This window comes from Glycine soja, chromosome 4 (genome assembly GCF_004193775.1).
Source record: "Glycine soja cultivar W05 chromosome 4, ASM419377v2, whole genome shotgun sequence".
Classification (NCBI taxonomy): domain Eukaryota; kingdom Viridiplantae; phylum Streptophyta; class Magnoliopsida; order Fabales; family Fabaceae; genus Glycine; species Glycine soja.
In genome coordinates, this window is record NC_041005.1 from 42,854,519 (window position 1) to 42,874,594 (window position 20,076).

Here is a 20,076-nt window from a genome sequence, read left to right on the forward strand (position 1 = left end):
AAGTAAGCAAATTATGAGCACAATACGGATTATTAAAAAAAATATATATACGGGACTGAGATTTTATTTAACAAATTATGTTACTATAAGATTGTTAGACTACTTTTCATACTATAATTTTTGAAATTGATGAAAGTGTGAACATCACATGCGTATGTTCTGTTTCATTTTAAATTTAATTAAATTATATAACTTTTGGGGCAAGTATCTAAATTAACATAAGTTTAAGTTACACGGTAAAAGACAAGAAAAACAATTTTTCTTATCTTCAACAGCTACAAATTAAGTGATATACATAATCACAAAATCAATGAGAAATTTTACGTCCAGCAATCTTTATTTATGTTTACATCCTCTAAATTATTTATCCATCTTAATTACACAATTGCAATCCAACTTGCTACCTAGCTAGTCAAACTTTTAACATGATAAGGTCATATTAAAATCACGTGTCTATCTTCCATTCTACAAAATTAAATAAATTAACACACGATTTAAACATGACCTTGTTGAATCTAGCTTTAAACATATGACCTCCCATACTGAAAAAGAGAAAAGAAAAAACTGGACCCTCCTATATATGTGAGAGGATTCATTTTTGAAACATGCCAATAATCAATTTCTCTTGTCTCTGTGATCTCCTGGAGACCCAGAAGCGCTTTTGGGGCTAGAAAGAGGCAAAAGTGGCTGAAGAAACATCAAAGTTGTTCCTGGTTTTGTATTAGCGGCTGATTTGTTCAAGAAGCTTGATGCACAACCATTGACTTTTGTTGAAGATGAAGGTAATGCAGAAGAAGATGAAGGAAACAATTCACCCCATTTCATTTGCTGACTCAGGTTTTCCTAGCAGCACCATGGCTTCCTTGAGTAGTGTTTCCAGTTCCAGAGCCAATAATTGTTGTAAGTGCTGCTGCCAAAGCTGATTGAAAATTGGGGTCTGCTGTGATTACTTTTGTTGCTGCAGCTATGGTGTCTGGTAGAGAATGTTGTGGTGGCGGGATTGGATTAATATTGTTGTTTCTTTGCAGGTAGGAATTGTAGATGTTTTCCAATGGTCGTTGTTGTTGTTTTCCAAGGTTTATGTTGCTAAGGACATTTGTCACATTTCTATTGCTATTATATGGTAGAGTGTTGTTGTAGCTGAGGAACCCATTATTGCTCCAAGAAGTTGCATTATTGGATTCTGAGTAACTGAAGTTTAGGCTTGTGGAAAGAGGGTACCTTTGTGGGTTATTAAAGGTTGAATTCGAAGTGAATTTAACAAGAGGAACAGAAGATGAGGATGGATTATTATTGGAAGTGAGGTCTAGAGTGATGGTGGGGTGTGAAGGTGAAGATGAGAGTGCTGCAGGATGGGACAAGTAAGTATTGCTTTGATTTGGAACCGTCTGATAGGAAGCGGCGGTGGTCATGGCTGTTGAAGGCCTTGATCCGGAGTGTGAGGTTGATGAGCCGGATAATAGCATGGAAGCAGCTGCTGAAATGGTGGAGGCCATGGCTGTGGCTGAAAGTGGAAGAGGGTGGTTGTGGTTACCTTCGTAGGTGGTCATTAATATGGACATGTCTTGAGCACATCTTTGCACCTGAAATGTTTCATGTGTAGGAAGAGTGTAAGTTAATAGTATTAATTGTTCTATGTTACAATTAAAGAATGAGAAACTAGATAGTGTGTGAGATTTCTTTGGGAAATAATCTTGTCACCCATATAAATAAATTGTATTTTGATATAAAATAGAAAAAAAATATATTATCTGATGTGGCAAGAAGAGAAAAAAATTATAAATGTTAATGAAATATTTAAAACAAAATAGTGTTATGTGTATTATTAATTAATTACTCATAAAATCATTTCTTTTATGCATATGTTGTTTTTACATTACGTAACCCTACTCACATCTCTCTTTATGATAAAATAAAATTGAGATAAATTTAAATGAAATTAGGTTTTTTTATCATAAAAATAAGTGTGGGTTAATTAGTATAATAAGAAAAAAAATACTAAACTTAAGACATATTCAATTTGGAATGTATTAAGGTGAAAGGAAAAAAGAAAAATAAGAAGAACCAAATATAAATGTAGTAGAAAATAGAAGTAACAATAAAAAAAGAAAATAAAGGTAAAAATATAGAGCTGAGGTGTGACTGTAAAAGAAAGAGTCTAAAAATATGGTGACTCCCATGGGAAATTCAACAATTTGTCAAATTGGTGTAATTGTTAGGTGATTTTGAATTATCACTTGGTCTATAATTTTTATAATTTTTACCTATATATGTAATTAAGCGTAATTAATTATTTTTTAAAAATTTAAATACATGTCATATAATTTTTTAAATACATAATGTGGGGAACCATAGACCAAGGACTACTTCTCTGTCAAATTGAAACCCGAAGAGTGGTACACTATAGCTGTAATGGATACCTGCTTTCTTACGGGGCATGATGGTGCAACCGTGCAACGATAGTAAGCTCGAGGGCAAGGATTTCCCTTTGAAATTTTCTGTCCATATTTCCTCCATTGACATCCATCATTCATCTGTTCAAAGAACATCAGTTTGTCAAAGAATAGCATTTATATATATATATATATATATATATATATATATATATATATATATATATATATATATATATATATATATATATATATATATATTAAAACTGTTCAGTAACCAACTTATATAAAATCAAAGTAAAAAAAGATAAAAATTGCATGAAATGAGCAATGATAGGAGATATTTACAGTTGCGGTGTCACATCTTGCCCTAACACAAACCCTTGCTTTCTTTGCAGGATTTTGTTGAGAAACTTCATCCTCACCAGTAGTATCTCTAGCTGTCTTGTGTCCCTTCCTTTGTGGCCAACTCTCACCTGCTGCTTCTTCCTTTGGCACTTCTTCAACACTGTTATTAGGGCTTTGATTTGGCAAGTGCTCAGTTGTGCTTCCAGATTTTGATGTTTCAAATTTGCAGTCCAATCCAAGGGACAAGCCTTCTTTATCTTCTTTTTCTTCCTCTTTCAATGGTTTATTATTAACTTTCTCATTGTTTCTAGTTGGAAGTCTTCCAAGACTGAGGGAAACTAGGTCTGATTCCTCTCTTTGATGGTCATTGTTGTTGTTCACTTTCTGATCAGAAGAGTCTTTTGTCTCTTGTTCAACTCTGTTGTGGAATTGCATTTGGAGTGTGCGGTAATCGTTTAGTATTCGGCTCAAACACGTCTTTAGTCGTTGATTTTCTTCCATCACTTCACCCATTTCGGCTTTGGCAGTTTCAAGTTCATCAACAGCCTGCAACCACCCATGCATATAGGTCAGACAAATCATACAGTACTAGAAAAAAGTGTTCCTTTCAGATTTTTCTTTTTTCTTTTCACTTCTTGAAATGATATTGACCATAATAAAATATGGAGTGTTGTAAAAAAGAAAAAAAAATCCTTTTCAATAATTAAAATGGAAAATATACAAATTGATATAAAATAATCAAAAATATTGTCTACATAAAATACTCAAACAAATTTGAGATATTGATACTTATGCTAATCTTTAGCTAAAGAAATAATAAAGACATTTATAGAAGAGAGAAATATAAATAATAAATAATGTGACTAAAAGAGTGATTAAGAAAAATAAAAAATATCAAGTAAGTGTATGTTATATACGACTGTTTATATAGAATTTATACGATGAGCAAACACACACAGACCCATCCTATATCCCAAATATATTTGGACTGAAATTCTAATCTTGATTTTTCAAAGTCATTTTTTAAACACATTTCACACTTCTCTTTGCATTTTTTTCCAACATGACTCATCATGACTTTCAATATAATTCATGAGTAGTGAATAACGTGTAAAAAAGAAAAGAGACTGAAACACATTATTCATAACGGAAGGACATGATTGTCTTTTCATAAGATTAACCCAATATTTTCATGCAATGTAAAATGAAGCTTGCTTCTAGTTAGACCCAAACGAGTGCACTGTAATTATAAATAGTTGCTTTTAATTATATCTATAGTTGTATGACCAATGAAAATGGCAAAATACTAATATTGTAATTATAATTATCATTGAAAAATCTAACCTCTTCCTTTTTGGTCAGGGAAGAAGCATTTGGCCCAACCTCCACCGTGGATCTTTCTGTAGTAGACAGGGGTGGCTCCTGTAAATATCCCAAAAAAGCATTAAAAAGTTAATATGTATATCAAATGTAATTTTCTCGTTACTTTTCCTTTTCTTTTCCCCCTGTATGCAAGTATCTTACGAGGGTTTTACCAACGGCTTATAGTTCCTTATTCTTCATATTGAAAGAAATTTGGGAGTACTTGCTTTCTGATGGCGGTGGAAACTAGAATTCAACTATTGCGGAATGAAATAATGAGGAAAGTGTGTATGCAATGAAGATGCATATGTACTAACAACCTGAGAATTTTTGCCTTCTTTTATGGTGTGGGAAGAAACTGAGAATCTTTCGGTTTTGCATGTGCAATGAACTGTCATATTTTAGATATCAATAATAATCAATTCTAGCTTTCCCGGCACATGCATGAGTCAACTCTTATCAAAGCCGCGGATTAATTATTAAATTTCTTTTGAAGCTATAAACCAATAAAATGGCTATATGTTGAATTATATATATGCGTAATGGAATATATGATGCATATCTTTATATAGCATATTAAGTTATCACAACATGAATTCATAATCTTCTACCAAAATCCCAATTTTTTTCAATCTAGTAGGGCTATATATTCGCAATTCAATATTTTCATCAATTAGCTAGTTTTTATTTATTGATCTAATAGAAAAACACACATGCTCCCTTGCTTATATATACACTATAGTGTTGTGACATGTGTCATGCACGGGTAAATAATTTTACAAACAATTTAAACTTAGAGTTGTTGTCTATAATAAAAAATTTATAAAATGATATTTTTAATTATGTATTTTTAAATTAAAACTTAAATTTATGTGACACATGTCATTCATTATATATATATATATATATATATATTGATTTTTGAAAAAAAAAATATAAAACATTTTAAAATTTTAACATATAAGAATTTTTAAAATTTTGAATAAAAAAATATAAACTAAAATTAATATTTTTGTGTTAGATATAAATAATGTATTATAAATATAACAATTTTTAAGTTATTAATTATTGTTGTGTAATATAAATAGTCAATAGACGATTCAATTAATTATTATACCTTAAAAATATGGAAATAATAAAAATAAGAATTAAATTTATGTTCACTCAAAAAATTATTTACATTTTATCTTAATTTGAATATGTTATAATTTTGAATAAAAATATATTAATGTAATTAATTAATCCGAATTAAAATATATATTACTCTTAATTATTTTAAATTAATTAAATTAAATATTTTAAAATAAGAAATGATTGAGTATTTTATGTTGAATATTTTTATTTTATATTTAAAATGTTTTTTATTTATTGAATTACAATGAGTTAGAAGATATCCTATAGTCTTTGACTCAAGAAAAAAAAATATAAAGTAGTATTTTATCACACTTAACAAAATTATGTATTTTTCCATTAAAAAAATAAAATTATGTATTTTTCCATAAAAAAAATAAAATTATGTATTTTATAATATAAATCAATCAAATCAAAATTAATTTTTTTTACTTTATTATGCAAATAAAAAAATATTTTTATTTGTTTCTAAATTTCAAAATTTCTACTATCAACATCAACTTTTTATTCAATTTATATATCAACTTATAATATAATTAGTTATTAGTGCATGACATGGGCACAACACTCTAGTTTAACAATATATAAAACCTTCTTTTGTATAATATAATTAATTTTTTTAACTACTTGCACCCATTAATAAACAATTAGTTTAATAATAGTAGTAATAAGTATAATACGTATGTAGTAAAAAAATATAAATGTATAATTATCATAAATTATTGTTAATCATTTTTATTATTATAATTATAAAAAATCTAATTAGAATCAATTATTATAATTACATTGGAATTATTATATAATTTAAAATAAGTTCTCTTTCAAAAAAATAATAAATAGATTTATTGCTTAAAGCTCTTCAGAATATCATGTATAAACATTCTTATTGAAAAACGTATTTGTATGTATTATTATAGATATGATCGAATTACTTTTAACTATATTGCATAAATAAATTAATAAATAAAAAATGTTTGAACCGTGCGTTTAAACAGTATAGATGGACGGGTAGATGATAATTTTATCTTGAAATTAACAAGATGGATTGCATATGTTGAAAAACAAAATAATTCCGAGATCATGAACAGTTTGATTAATTTATTTTTAACCCTTTTGACTAATTAACAAATCACAAACACCATATATACTCACAAAGTCCGGAATCAATTCAATATATAGAAAGAAAGATATAGATATTTTGTGAACTTTAAAGCTCATCATGGTGTGCTTAATATTAATTTTCACCTGCGTGATAATCTCTTGTTCGCGACGATCTTCTTCATCTCCAACACTAGATTCACTTCTCTTCTCATCCTTGACTTCATGACCAGATCTTTCCGAACCAAACTCCATATTCAAAAAGAGAGCTTTTCTTTCTTTCTCTCTTTCTGCGTTGTTGGGTCAGCAAACAAGGCCTCTTCCTATGTTAATATAGAGAGAGGACCTTCATGAAGTATTTGACTCTTGAAAACAATAACAATTAAAAATGAAAATAAAAAAGACAATTATTAATTAGAACTCGAGGGTAGCGAACACGATACATACGTACAACTAAAATGTCAAACATGGACCAATCCAGTTGCACTAAAAGAAATTAAGAAAACAACGAAAGACATTATAAGAGTAAACTATTGTTTCAAACTGGAGAATATATATAATAAGTGGAAGAATTCAACTTCAACGTTTCAGAAAAGATGTCAGAGAAAGTGAAAGAGGGGTTGAAGCCGCAATGGTCAGACACCGCCTACTATCCAAGTGGCATCGTTGAACTTTCGAACATTGCAAGAGTCACATGGGGGAAAATTAGGGTTTCACGGTCAAACTTTTTGCTTCCTCATGACCAAATTAACCTTTTCCTTTTACATGAATATTTTTTCGCCTTCTAAACTATTTTAATGCATTTTTTTAGTAGTATATGATATTTTATTTCCTAAAAAGTGCAATAATTATGTTTAACTGTTAATTTTGTAAGATTATTTTATAATTAAATTATAATATTTAGTAATTAATTTGATATTAAGTTTTATTTTTTAAAATTAATTTGACATTAATTATAAATTTTAAAATCAATTTATCATTAAATTATATATGTACGGTTTGAAGGAAAGAAGGAAAGTTTTATTAAAGGAAAGAAGGGAAGTTCTAAAATAAATCAATGTTGTATCAATTAACAGAAATCATATATTCATAGATCAAAATAGTAATTTATCCTAAATTTTATGTTAATCTTGTTACTTGTTAGAGCTACTTTGTCTTGTCTTTGGTTGTTATTATAATTAAATATCTGCCGAAGAGGGCTAGCTGACTCCATGTTTAAAACAAATCATCCATGAGACTCGTTATATGTGCGGACTTTAAAATTAACTAAATAATATCAACTCTCTTAAATGTTTTTATTATCAAAAGAATAAAGATAAGAGTGCCTTTAGTTTGCATTTTTATTTTTTTTTTTAAATTATTTTCATTTTCAAAAAATTAGAATTCTAAAAACATGTTTAGTTTGACTTCTTGTTTTCTGCTTTCAAGAAATAAAAACATGAAAATGCATTTTTAAAAGGAAATATATTTTTAGATTTGTTTAAAATTACATCTCTTGTCACTGCGTTTTCATTTTACCTAAAATAAAATTCATTTTCATTTTCAAAAGGACAGCGTTTTCATTTTTAAAAGGATAGATATCCAGGCCCCAGGGTTTCAAAGTATTTGTTTATACGTACCATATACATTTTAAAGATTAATTATATTTTTCATCCCTTAACTTTGTCAAAATTTAATTTTTAGTTCATAAAAAAAAGTTTGTTTCGTCTTAGTTTCCACATGTTTGTTCTAGAAATTAAATTTAATCTCTTACCCGTATGTTTGAAGTTCGATCATCCGTAATTTTAAGCAACACCACTAAATGTTACAACTGAAAATGTTTCTTTTATTTAGGAAGATGTTTAGATAATGAACGACATACCATTTGATGCTTATAGATTCTCCATCTCATGCATGGTTCGCCACCTAACATAGTGCACGAGTCTGAATCTACCGTTGCTATCTTCCTCTTTTTCCTCATCCGCCAAACCCTCATGGACCCTAACAAACTAAGTGTCTTGTCCTATGTTGTTGTGACCCCCATGACGTTATCTAGCAGCAATGCCACTGCGAGCCACTGCGAGCTCTTGTACGTCTATCTGCACTCAATTCAACTCGGAGCTTAGGGTAGTGACGATGTGGACCTCAACGTCCACCTTCAACGACTTCTCGTGGACCTCAATGTGGAAATAATCGTTGGCAGTTTTTAGTCCCCATAAATTATTTAATAAAATCCAAATAAAGTAATCAAATTATTTCTGTCCGTTTTTAACTTCTAAAAATTGATTCCTCTTTAAATAATTATAAAAATAAGACGTGGTAGTCATATTGATTTTGCCACATCATTGTACATTTAATGGTACAAACAAATGGCATGGACTAAAATAAGTGATGTACTTACCAAAATTTGGAGCTATGACACATCTAGGTAGACGTGACCAAAGTAGGCTCCTGAACTTCACACGTCGATTTGGAGAGACACATTTGTTAAGAGAACAGGAGGGAAGACCTGCAAAACAAAGGACTATGACGCTCAAGTAAGTATATGAGTTAGGAGATAAAACAAGCATATGCTTAAATATAGGCTCGAGAAAGCGATAGAGAGAGAAATGTGCACAGGCTTGCTACTCGTGTGCTGGTGTATTGTGTTGAGGGTTCGATGAAACCTGGTATTTATAGGAATGGAGTGTAACTGAGGGTCCTTGTTTGTAACGATTGTTATAGCCTTTACAGATAATTTTCGGCTTATAGATAATAGCTGGTAACTTGTAGATAATGTTAGAAATAAATTGTAGCTTATAGATAAAAGCTAGAAGATAATTGTACCTTATAGATAATGTGTGACTTTGTAGATAATTAACTACCTACCGATAGATAAAGATATTCAAATATTGATAGGTTAGAGATAACCTGTCAGTTGCAAAACCCGACTATTAAGGATCGAGTGTCTATGCTGTTGTTGCAGGATTGACGTGGAGGATTGACACGTGTCTTAGAGTGCCATGTAGGGTGACACATGTATTTTGTGGATCCTGAACAGTACATAAGCCCCCTAAGCTCTAAGCTAGCTTGCGGGCAAAAGAGATTGTTTAGTGTCAAAGGAGAGTATCTGAAGTCCGGGGTAATAGTCTTGACAAGTAGAGGGCAACAAGTTTGTTGAGCCCCTAAGCGTGGACGAATGTTGTCCGATGTCGGGTGTGGTACCCTCGACAAGTGTGAGGGAATTGCAGGTCGATGTGGCTTGTCAAGCCCTCGAGCCTGGACAAGTGTTGTCCGGGTTGCTTTTGTCAAGTTATCTGGGATGGGCATGTCTTTGGTGTGTCAGGTAAAGGAAGTTCTGATTGTTGTAGGGAGCATTGAAGACACACGTTACGTTCTGTCTACTACTACGGACGTGTGTGGCACACGCGTAGTACTCTTCCATACGTGTCATTTGCTAAGTGAATACATACTAGAAACGTGGTTTGTGCGTGAGTAAGGGTGCGTCATGGTGCGAAAATTTAGGGCACCACTTCTACTCCCGCCAGTTATCAAAGAGTCTGTCTCCCTTTTAAATGGAGTAGACAATTGATTTTAGGTCACTGTTCTTTCTTGAAATTTCCTTGCTTCCTTGCTTCCTTGCTTTCTTGCTTACAATTTCCCCTTTCTTCTTCGTTTGTTTCTTCAAGGTATTCATTTTCTCTGACAATGTCTTCATTCTTGTTTGATTCCTTCATTGGCATGGATGACGGTGATTCTAGGGGCTCAATTGAACAACCCATGATCAACCGAGAGGTCATCTCTATTGGTAGTTCCTTGTCGAAGGATACTCGCTGTGGTGCCTCTGACAATGAGTTCTTCTCTTTGGAGAGGGTGAGGGCTTTGTGTCATACTTGTAGGGTCACTTTTTGCCCTTGCGGAAGGGTGCGACCTTCCGCTATTGTTGGGGAGCCTGTCCCTGTTACTGTGATCCTCATCTCTTATGCTTTTGGGGTGTGAGGAGAGGTAGCGGCAGTGGAGATGTAAAGGCGTCTCCCCATGTGCGACATAGCCATAGAACTGGGTCGTCGTCATCCATACTTGTCATGGTTGGCTATGCGTGGGTGAGGGATGATATTCTGAAATACAAGTCCTCTCTCACCTCGGTGGTGAGTGTCATTGCTCTTCATCGCTAGGTGAAACTGGCGAACCTTGAGGACTACCGCAAGTTGGTCGTTCAGGCTTGTGGGAATGACAACTTCCCTTTCTTAGAGGCGGCGTCGGGCAGTCTGCCCTTCTTTTTTATGTATACATGTCTTTTTGAGGTCTTGGGTCTTATTCTCCCCTTTACCGCTTTCCAATAAGCTTTGCTTGAGCACTTGGATATGTCCTCTTCTCAACTCCACCCAAACAGTTGGCCAATGGTGAGAGCTTTTGAAATCTTGTGTCTTTTCTTCAACATCCAGTCTAATGTGTCGATCTTCTTGTTTTTCTTTCAAATGAAGCTGACTGGCAAGATTGGTTGGGTCTCCTTGAACAGCATTTCCAAGAAGCTGTTTGAGTTTGACACAAATATCTTTTTCCATTTTAAGGACTTTCTTTAAGGTCCTATCTATTGATGTCTTGGTTGATGGTTTGTCACTGATGTTCAACAGGGACGGGGAGCCCCACTTCCCATTCTATAGGCAGTTTAACCCTACTAGGTTCAAGTCGTTTGACGAGGATCTACTGACCCCTGTGGAGAGGGTCGACGAGGCTATTTTGGAGCAGCTATCGACCTTGCTGGACACGCGGGCCATTCTGTCTCTTCCTTCGGTGAGCGATCCCTTCGCTACCTTGGATAGTAAAGTGCCTAACCTTGCCCTATTTTGTGTTTGAGATTGGTGTCGGCCAAAACTAACACTCGTGAAGCAGGTGGGACCTACGGGTGGGGCTTTGCCACCACCTGCTGCTATTGCTGCTGCCGGAGAAGGGGGTTAACCTGTTGGTGAGTTTGGCCCTATTGCTATTGTTTCCAAGGTCAACCCTAGTGCTCCTTCCTTTGTTTTGGAAAAGAGGAAGTGAGATAATGGTGCTGGGACGTCTGGCCATAAGAAGTCAAAGGCCCCTATGAGCTTTCATGCCTTGACGTAGGCTACAGGGTTGATGCCCGGTGCGGGTCGCCCTTTGATCGTGCAGGATGTGCCTTCAGCTCTACCAATTATCGAGGCTCCTGCTGTATCTGATTTAACCTATGAACGAATGCGCAAGCATAAGTTTCATGCTTCTTTGGGTAGTAGCAATGAGATTCCCCAATATCATGCTAAGATGATGTTGTTACTCCTGCTCCTTCACCTCCACTTGTTATTGCTATTCAGGAGGCCACTCTTGATGTTGCTAAAGTTAATGTGCCAACTACTTTGGCTAGTTCTATTGTGGCACCATCGTCCACCGTTGTTGCACCTTTGCTAAGTGCCGATGTGGCAACCACTAGGACTCATGTGGTGCTACCTCCTTATTCTTTAGCTCCAATGGTCTCCCCCTCTACTGTTTTGGCAGCGACATCGGCTTCTCCGTCTTCTCTCCCTTTTGTCTTTCTCTAGAGAAGTTTGGCGATTCTGGAAGAGAATGAACTACGACACCAGGAGGCTTTGCACAAGGTGGCATCCTCGGAGGAGGAGGTTGCCAAATGGAGGGCTAACGTCATCATCGCCTTTGTTGAGGTTGTAAGGTTGAACTGCCAACTATCTTCCAAAGTTGGTGGTGTGTTGGCCTAGTTTCTCCGCACCAGGTTGGATGGTGTTGAATTGTTTAAACGTTGCAAGGACTTGCAGATGGAGAAAAAAATACTCGGCTGACAAGCTGAAGGGCATACGACGAAGAGGGATGAGCTTGTGAAAGTGGTTGCTGATTTAGAGGCCCAATTGAAGGAGTCAGAGTCCAGGCTAGAAGAGAGAGAGGCCAACAAGGAGCTTGAGGAGGAGCTACTCGTTTACAAGAAGGAGTCCGTGGAGCAACATGAAAAAGGATTTAACAAGGCTATCAAGCAGGTTGGGTTCTTCACTAAGGACCTTGACTTGGGTCTCTTTGACCCTTTCAAGGATGTGAAGGATGGTGTCTTGCTTGACAAGGAGGATTTTGTTGCGGAGGAGAAGACTGTTAATGAGGAGCAGGGTGTTGCGAAGCAAGGCAATGATGCCCATGTCTAGGCTGCCTTTGTCTTTATTTTTTTTCTTCATTGTTTGAAATCTGGTCGTACAAACCTTGTAACTATGACAATTATTTTTATTTTTCTTCAATGCATATGCTTTCCTTTGATGATGAATTTCACACTGGTTATGTATGTCTTGTGTATGTCATGTATGTTGCCTTTGTCTATGCAACACTCCGTACTTATGGTAGTATGAATAGGTCATCGTGATGATGAGTGTGGAATTGTTGATGGAGTAGGAAGTAAGACCTTGTCGATGTAGAGGTAGGACCATGGTGGTCTTGTAAAATTTAGATGACATGAAATCATCTCAGGTTTGATTTCAATTTGGTTAAAGGTCTTGTCACACATCTGGTTGGGCTTCCTTCTGCTTTGTGAAGCTTCTCCCCTGAGGGTTGTGAGAAGTATGTTTGACTTGCCCCTAGTTAAAGATCTTGCCAACTAGTGTGGGGGTAGGTCACTTGACCTGCTGAGTTTCTCCTTTGATAGTTATGAGGAGTAAGTATGAGCTGCACCTGATTAAAGGTATTGCCACTCAATCTGATGATGGGTCATTTTGACCTGCGAAGCTTCTCCTCTAATTGTTATGAGGAGTAAGTATGACTTACACCTGATTAAAGGTCTTGCCAAATTGTCTGGTGGTAGTTCATTTTGTTGACCTTGGACCTTTGACGATGGTCGTCGAAGTTGCTGTGAGTGAGCTGAACCAAGGGGGTACCTTGGGTTTTGTAGGAGTGCATACCAAAGGCGAACCTTGGGTTTTTGATAGACTTGTATTCCTGCGCAGATAAAAGTTGGGAATAGAAAAGATCATTAAGGGCAGAGCTTACGTACCTAGTTCCTGTGGAGATGGAACTTAGTAATAGAAAGGGCTCACCAATGGTGAACATTGGGTTTGTCAAGCCTCAGACCGAGAACGTGTTTGCCTTGGGTTTTCTCATGCCTGTGGAGCTGTGTCGAGGCTTACCAAGGACAAGCCTTGGATTTTATGAACCTATGAGGGTCACCAAGCGCGGAACTTGGGTTTAACGGGTCTTATATGCAGCGCAAGTGCTATGCTCTTGCATACATGACACTCATCGTGGGTGGCATATACTGGAGATGTAATGGCATGCTCTTGCATATGTGTCACTTACGAAGTGACATGTACTGGAGACATGGTGGTGTGCTCTTGCATACATGTCACTGGTCATGGGTAACATATACTGGAGACGTAATGGTGTGCTCTTGCATACATGTCACTTACGAAGTGGCAGTACTAGAGACATGGTGGTGTGCTCTTGCATATATGTCACTCACTTTGGGTGGCATATACTAGAGTCATAGTGTTGTGCTTGTGCGTACATGTCACTCACTGTGAGTGGCATGTACTAGAGTCATAGTAATGTGCTTGTGCGTACATGTCACTTGTTGTAGGTGGCATGTAGTAGAGTCATAGTAGTGTGCTTGTGTGTACATGTTACTCGTTGTGGGTGGAATGTGCTGGAGTCATAGTAGTGTGCTCATGCATACATGTCACTTACTGGGGTGGCATATACTGGAGACTTAGTAGTGCGCTTACTCATCGTAGGTGACACGTACTAGAGACTTAGTGCTAGAAGGAGGGCTCACCAAGGGCGGTCCTTGGGTTTTAAGAGCCTTGGAACTATGACTATGGATGCTCTTGTCTTGATAAGAAAAATGTGAAAAGGAAGAGATGCAGAATTTTTATTCAATGTATTTGATTGAGTACAAATTCTCTTCGTTACCCCAAATGTGCCTCGTTCAAACCTCTCAAGCCAAAAACCTAATTTTTCTATTTTTTGGGACAAAAGACCTGAGTAGGAAAAAGAGTAAAACATTGGGTTTGCATTTAGGTCAATTGAAGTAGAACTTCAGGTAGGTGGCATTCCATATTCTTGGAATTGCTTTGCCATCCAGGTCTCTTAGTCTGTATGCTCCGTTGTCAAGGTTGGTTATGACCTTGAATAGGCCTTCCTAGTAGGGGCCAAACTTTCCCGCTCAAGTATCTTTTTTGGCTTCACCTCGGACTTGCCATATGAGGTCACTAGGTTGAAAGGCTCGTGATTGAACCTTTGTATTGTATCTCCTTGCTGCTCGGAGTTTGGCAACTTCTTCCTTGATCCTTACTGTTTCTTGGACTTCATCTATGGTTTCGAGTTCCACTCTCATATTTTCTTTATTTTGTTGTTTCTGGAATAGTAGTCTCCTTGTCGATTGTTCCTCGACTTCAACAGGGATCATGGTGTTTGTGCCATATGTGAGTCAGTAGGGAGTTTTGTTGGTTGCTATCTGGGGTGAATAATGGTATACCAAGAGTATGTTGGAGAGCTCTTCTTTCCATAGACCCTTAGACTTGTCGAGTTTAGTAAGCAGGGCCCTAGGGATGACTCATTTACTTGCCTCTTCCTAACTTTCGTTCTGAGGATGTTCGGCAGAGGTGACTAGGTGGTTGATGCCTAGCTTTGTCAGGAAATTTTTGTAAGCCTGAGCTTTGAATTGAGTGTCGTTATTCATGGCATGTCAACAAACTCTTTCCATTGTCTGGACCTCTTGGTAAAGTCGAGGGTGTTTGCCCTGAGTGTTGGCTAGTAGTAGCCATCTTGTACCACTTTGGTGGCTAAGGAGCATCCTCTGGTGTGGAAACCGCATATCCCTTCATGATGTAGTCTGCTTGTTGACTGTTTAGGCATTTGAACAAGGGCACTGTCAACCCTCTTTTGAATAGCTTGCCATCAAGGATGACGAAGTACTTGGCCTTCCGTTTGAGGCGTTGGGCTTCATTCTCATTTGATGGTAGTACCCTCCGAATTAGGAAGTTCTTGTAAGGGGTCATCCAGCTTGGTTCCTCCTCTTCTCCAACCATAATTTCCTCAGCATCTATGGTAGGAGTTGGGAGCATCTCTTGGATGATAGTCTTGAGGTGCCCAACTTTCTTGGTGTTGGCCATCTTAGAGAGTAGGTCTGCTCTAGTGTTGCTTTCCCTGGAAATGTAGTATATTTTGAAACATTCAAAATTATCAATGATAGTTTTCATTATGTGATAGTACTTGAGCAACACTATTTCCTTGGTCTGGTATATGTTGGAACCTGTCCTTGGACAAGCTACGAGTATGTGTAGCATTGCAGCTTCTTAGCTCTAACTTCTCTTTCTAACTTCAGACCTACAATGAGTGCCTCGTATTTTGCCTGGTTGTTTGAGGCTCTGAAGTTGAGCTTGAGGACTTGCTCTAGGGTAGTATTGTTAGGGCCTTCAAGGATGATTCCTGCCCCGCTTCCTTTTACATTGGATGCACCGTCAACGTAAAGGTTCCACTAGTCTGGGGTGGTTGTGTCATTTCCAGTGAATTCTGGTAGAAAGTCAGTCATGAATTGCGTCTTTATGAGGCCACAAGGTTTGTACTGGATGTTAAACTTTGAAAGTTCTATAGACCAGGCCACCATCATTCCTACGAGTTTAGGTTTTCTCAAAACCTGCTTGATGGATAGTTCATTTTGACTACCACTTAATGACTCTGGAAGTAGGGCCTAAGTCATCAGGCCGAGGTAATGAGTGCTAGCGCCACTTTTTCTATCATTTGATAGCGCTTCTTGGCATCATGGAGTATACGACTAGTGAAATAGATAGAAAGTTGGTGTTTCCTTTCCTCTTGTACGAAGGCTGAGCTAACAACTTCGTCAACTAGTGAGAAATACAAGAGTAGGGTTACTCTTGGCCTGGGTCGACTCAAAACTTGCGGTGTGGCTATGGTCTTCTCGAAAGCCAAGAAAACTTGTTTGTAATTCTTATCCCATAGGAAGGGCTTAGTTTTCTTGAGTAGTTTGTAAAATGACTTCTCCTTTTTGGCGAGCATTAGGAGGAACCTGGACAGGGATGCTAGCCTACCATTCAACTTCTGGACTTCTTGGACGTTGGTTGGGCTACACATCTCCAGTATGGTAGTGCATTTGTCGGGGTTGGCTTCAATCCCCCAGTGAGTGATCATGAAGCCGAGGAACTTGCCTTCGCCTACCCTAAAAGTATATTTTTCAGGGTTGAGGCGCATGTCATATTTGCAGAGTTCCCCAAAGACTTCTTCCAGGTCCGCCACATACCTTGACGTTTCGCCCGATCTGCTATTTAAAGACTCGGTCCATTAGTCATTGGTATGTAGCACCTGTATTTTTTAGACTGAAAGGCATGACCCTGTAGCAAAAGTTGGCATCTTCAGTGATAAATGTTGTTTTCTCCTCGTCTAGAGCATGCATCCTGATCTGGTTATATCTGGAGTAAGCGTCTAGGAAGCTTAACACTTGGAACCCTGACGCTTCATCGATTAGCCTGTCGATGCTGGGCGGAGGGTATGCGTCTTTGGGCATGCCCTATTTAGATCAATGTAGTCGATGCGCATTCACTATTTGCCATTGACCTTTTCGACCATGAAGATGTTGGTGAGCCAGGTAGAATACCTAACTTCTTTGATGAAGTTTGCATTGAAGAGTTTGTCGACTTCTTTTTTTATGGCTTTATGTCGTTCTTCTCCCATCTTAATTTTCTTTTGTGATATCGGTTTGGCCTGGGGACAGATGGCAAGTTTGTGGCAGATTATGTTGGGATGCATTCCCAGCATGTCAGATGACTTCCAAGCAAACAATCTGCATTTCTGCATAGCATGTCGACGATGCGCCGATGCTCATGGTTGGTGAGGTCCCTACTGAGTTACGTGCACTGCCTAGGTTTAGGTCTGAGTTGCAACTTGACAAGCTCTTCGATGGGTTTTGGGCCTCTGTTAGAGGTGTCGTCTCGCAGATCTATGTCGAATTCATCACCTAAGCTTGCTTGGTAGATGATCAGGGCTCGAATTTAAGACCCTTCGTCCACGCTCATGACTTGAGTGCCTTCAGCCGTTGTGGGGGTGAAACTTGGCAAGCTCCCAGGTGGAAGGATATAGTGCTACCTTCAGGCTCCCTACATAGCACTATCGTGCTTGCTTTTGGTCTGCCTTGATGGTTACAATCTCCCTGGTCAGGGTAGGGAACTTCATTTTCAAATAAGGCATGGAGACTATGGCTCCAAGCTTGCTAAGTGTCTTCCTATCGATTAAAACAAAATATGATGTGTCTGCATCAACAAGTAGATATTATATGGTGAAGCTCCTGGAGAGCTTGCCTTGATTGAAGGTGGTCATTAAGTCCACGTAGCCTCTGGTCTCTACTTTCTCGCTTGCAAATCCACTAGTCCCTTGAAGTCCCTATCCGTAAAGGTGATGGAAGGGAGACTTCGTTCTAATGGTGCATGGACAAAATTGATGTTAATGTCCCGAATGTCGTGGATATGGCATTTTTAGGACTAGCTGAACTGTTCTCCATAGGAAAATCCGCCCGCAATGGTGTTCATTACACCTATGATCTGTTGGGTGGGTTCCTGTTCTTGTGGAGGTTGTCGCTCATGCCCCTGTTGCTGGTGTCCCTATCTTCCTCGGTCTTCTGCTCTATCTCTTCTTCTGTTTGATTCGTGATTCCAATGTTGTTCCTCTTGTTGTCCTCTAGGTCTTGCTCCTACTTGGTGGTGCTTCGGCCTTTTAACAAAATATGCTAAGTACCCAGCCTATATAAGTTCTTCTATCTTATCATTTACGGCCCAACAGTCTTCTATGTTATGACCAATACCATGATAAGACCTACAATTTTTGGTTGCGTCTAACCCCGGCCTAAGAGGTTTCATCGGGGTAGCCTAATGGGTACCTCCAAGTTGAAAGCTTCCTTCAGAATGGTAGTGTGATTGGATGTTAGGGGTGTATAACACTTGTACCTTTTGGAGAGATTGGTGCTTGTCTGGCTTGTGCCTCTTGTTCGACTTGTGTAAGTCGGTCTTGGTACTTTCTTCTTGCTTGTCACGCTTTTGTTTAGCTTATCGGACTTCATTCCTAAATCTGGACATTTCTTCCATTTGGATGTAGCCCTTCGCTAACTCGCATAACTCGCCCATGCTACTTGGGGCTTTTTGCACGGATTGTTCGCGAACTTGTCGGGGCTTAAGGATGGAATGCAACGCTACCTCGGGGTTAAGATTCCAGATCTGGATGGCTGTGTGCCCAAATTTGTCCATGAATTTTCTAAGAGACTCGTCGTCTTCTTGTCGCAGACTGACCAAGGCAGTTGAGGTTATGTGGTGAGATCTGCTGGTTGCGTAATGCCCATTGAAGCGGTCAACGAGGGTGTCGAACTTGTCTATGGACCTAGGTGGGAGTCCATCGTACCAGGTCAATGCCGTCCCCTTGAGGGGCATTGGGAAGAAACGTCATAGAATGGCGTCGTCATGGTTTGCTTGAGTCAGGAAGGCATCTAGGTGCTCATTTGGATCTGTTGTCCCATCATACCACTCAAGGTTGAGTGATTTCTACTGCAAGGGTATGTCAGCCTGCATAATGCAGTCGATGAAGGGATGCCGACAGGTGGTCCGCCCTGCTGGACGGTGCATGTGGGAGAAACTTAAGTCATCTAGAGTGTTGACTATGTGTCACGAGTGTGATTCCCCTTGGGACGTCTGACATGAGCCTCCAGCTAATCATGGTCAGTCTTTAGCTTTCTTAGCTCCTCCTCATGGCGTCGTTCCATCTCCATGATGCAGTTTTGGAGTTCTTGTAAAGTATTTGTGTCTATCATAGCTATCGGATGAGGATGGGAGTCTTCAAGAGAGGTCTCGCGTTTGAGGCTAGACCGAGTGTTGACTATGAATGAACATGAAAGAGTTGACAAGAGATCGTGGGATATGTTTTACCGTGACCCCATGGCGGACGCCAAATGTACTTACCAAAATCCTAAGCTATGACGCGTTAGGGTGGACGTGGCCAAAGTGGGCTCTTGGACTTCATATGTCGGCTTGGAGAGACACCTTTGTTAAGAGAACAGTAGGGGGAACCTGTAAAATAAAGGACTTTGACGCTCAAGTAAGTATATGAGTTAGGAGATAAAACAAGTATATGCTTAAATATAGGCTCGAGAGAGCGATAGAGAGAGAAATATGCACAGACTTGTTGCTTGCGTGCTAGTGTATGGGATTGTGTTGAGGGTTCGATGAAATCTAGTATTTATAGGAGTAGAGCATAGCTGCAAGTCCTTGTTTGTAGAGGTTGTTATAACCTTTAAAAATAATTTCTGGCTTATATAATAGCCGGTAGCTTGCAGATAATATTAGAGATAAACTATAGTTTATAGATTAAAGCTAGAAGATAATTGTACCTTGTAGATAATATGTGGCTTTGTATATAATTAGCTATCTGCCAATAGATAAAGATATTCAAATATTAATAGGTTAAAGATAACCTGTCTATTGAGGAGTCCGGCTGCTAAGGGTCAAGTGTCTATGCTCCTGTTGCAGGACTGACATGGAGGGTTAACACGTGTCTTAGAGTGTCATGTAGAGTGTTACGTGTATTTTGTGCACTCTAAACAATACAGGTGATACAAGAGAAGTTTAGTATCTAAGACTAGTAAAACTTTTATTTAGGAACTAATTAATAACTAAATTCTGAAAAAAAATTTAGAGATTAATAATATAATTAATCCTATTTTAAAGCATTGTCGTGCAGAAAAATAAATATGTTTGAGATGGAATCTCCTTGTCATACAAAAAAG

At 37.7% G+C, this 20,076-nt stretch overlaps 1 pseudogene; it reads right to left on the bottom strand.

The window, feature by feature from the left end:
- Window positions 1-292: 292 nt before the first annotated feature.
- LOC114409748 lies at window positions 293-6,646 on the bottom strand (annotated as a pseudogene).
- Window positions 6,647-20,076: the final 13,430 nt, after the last annotated feature.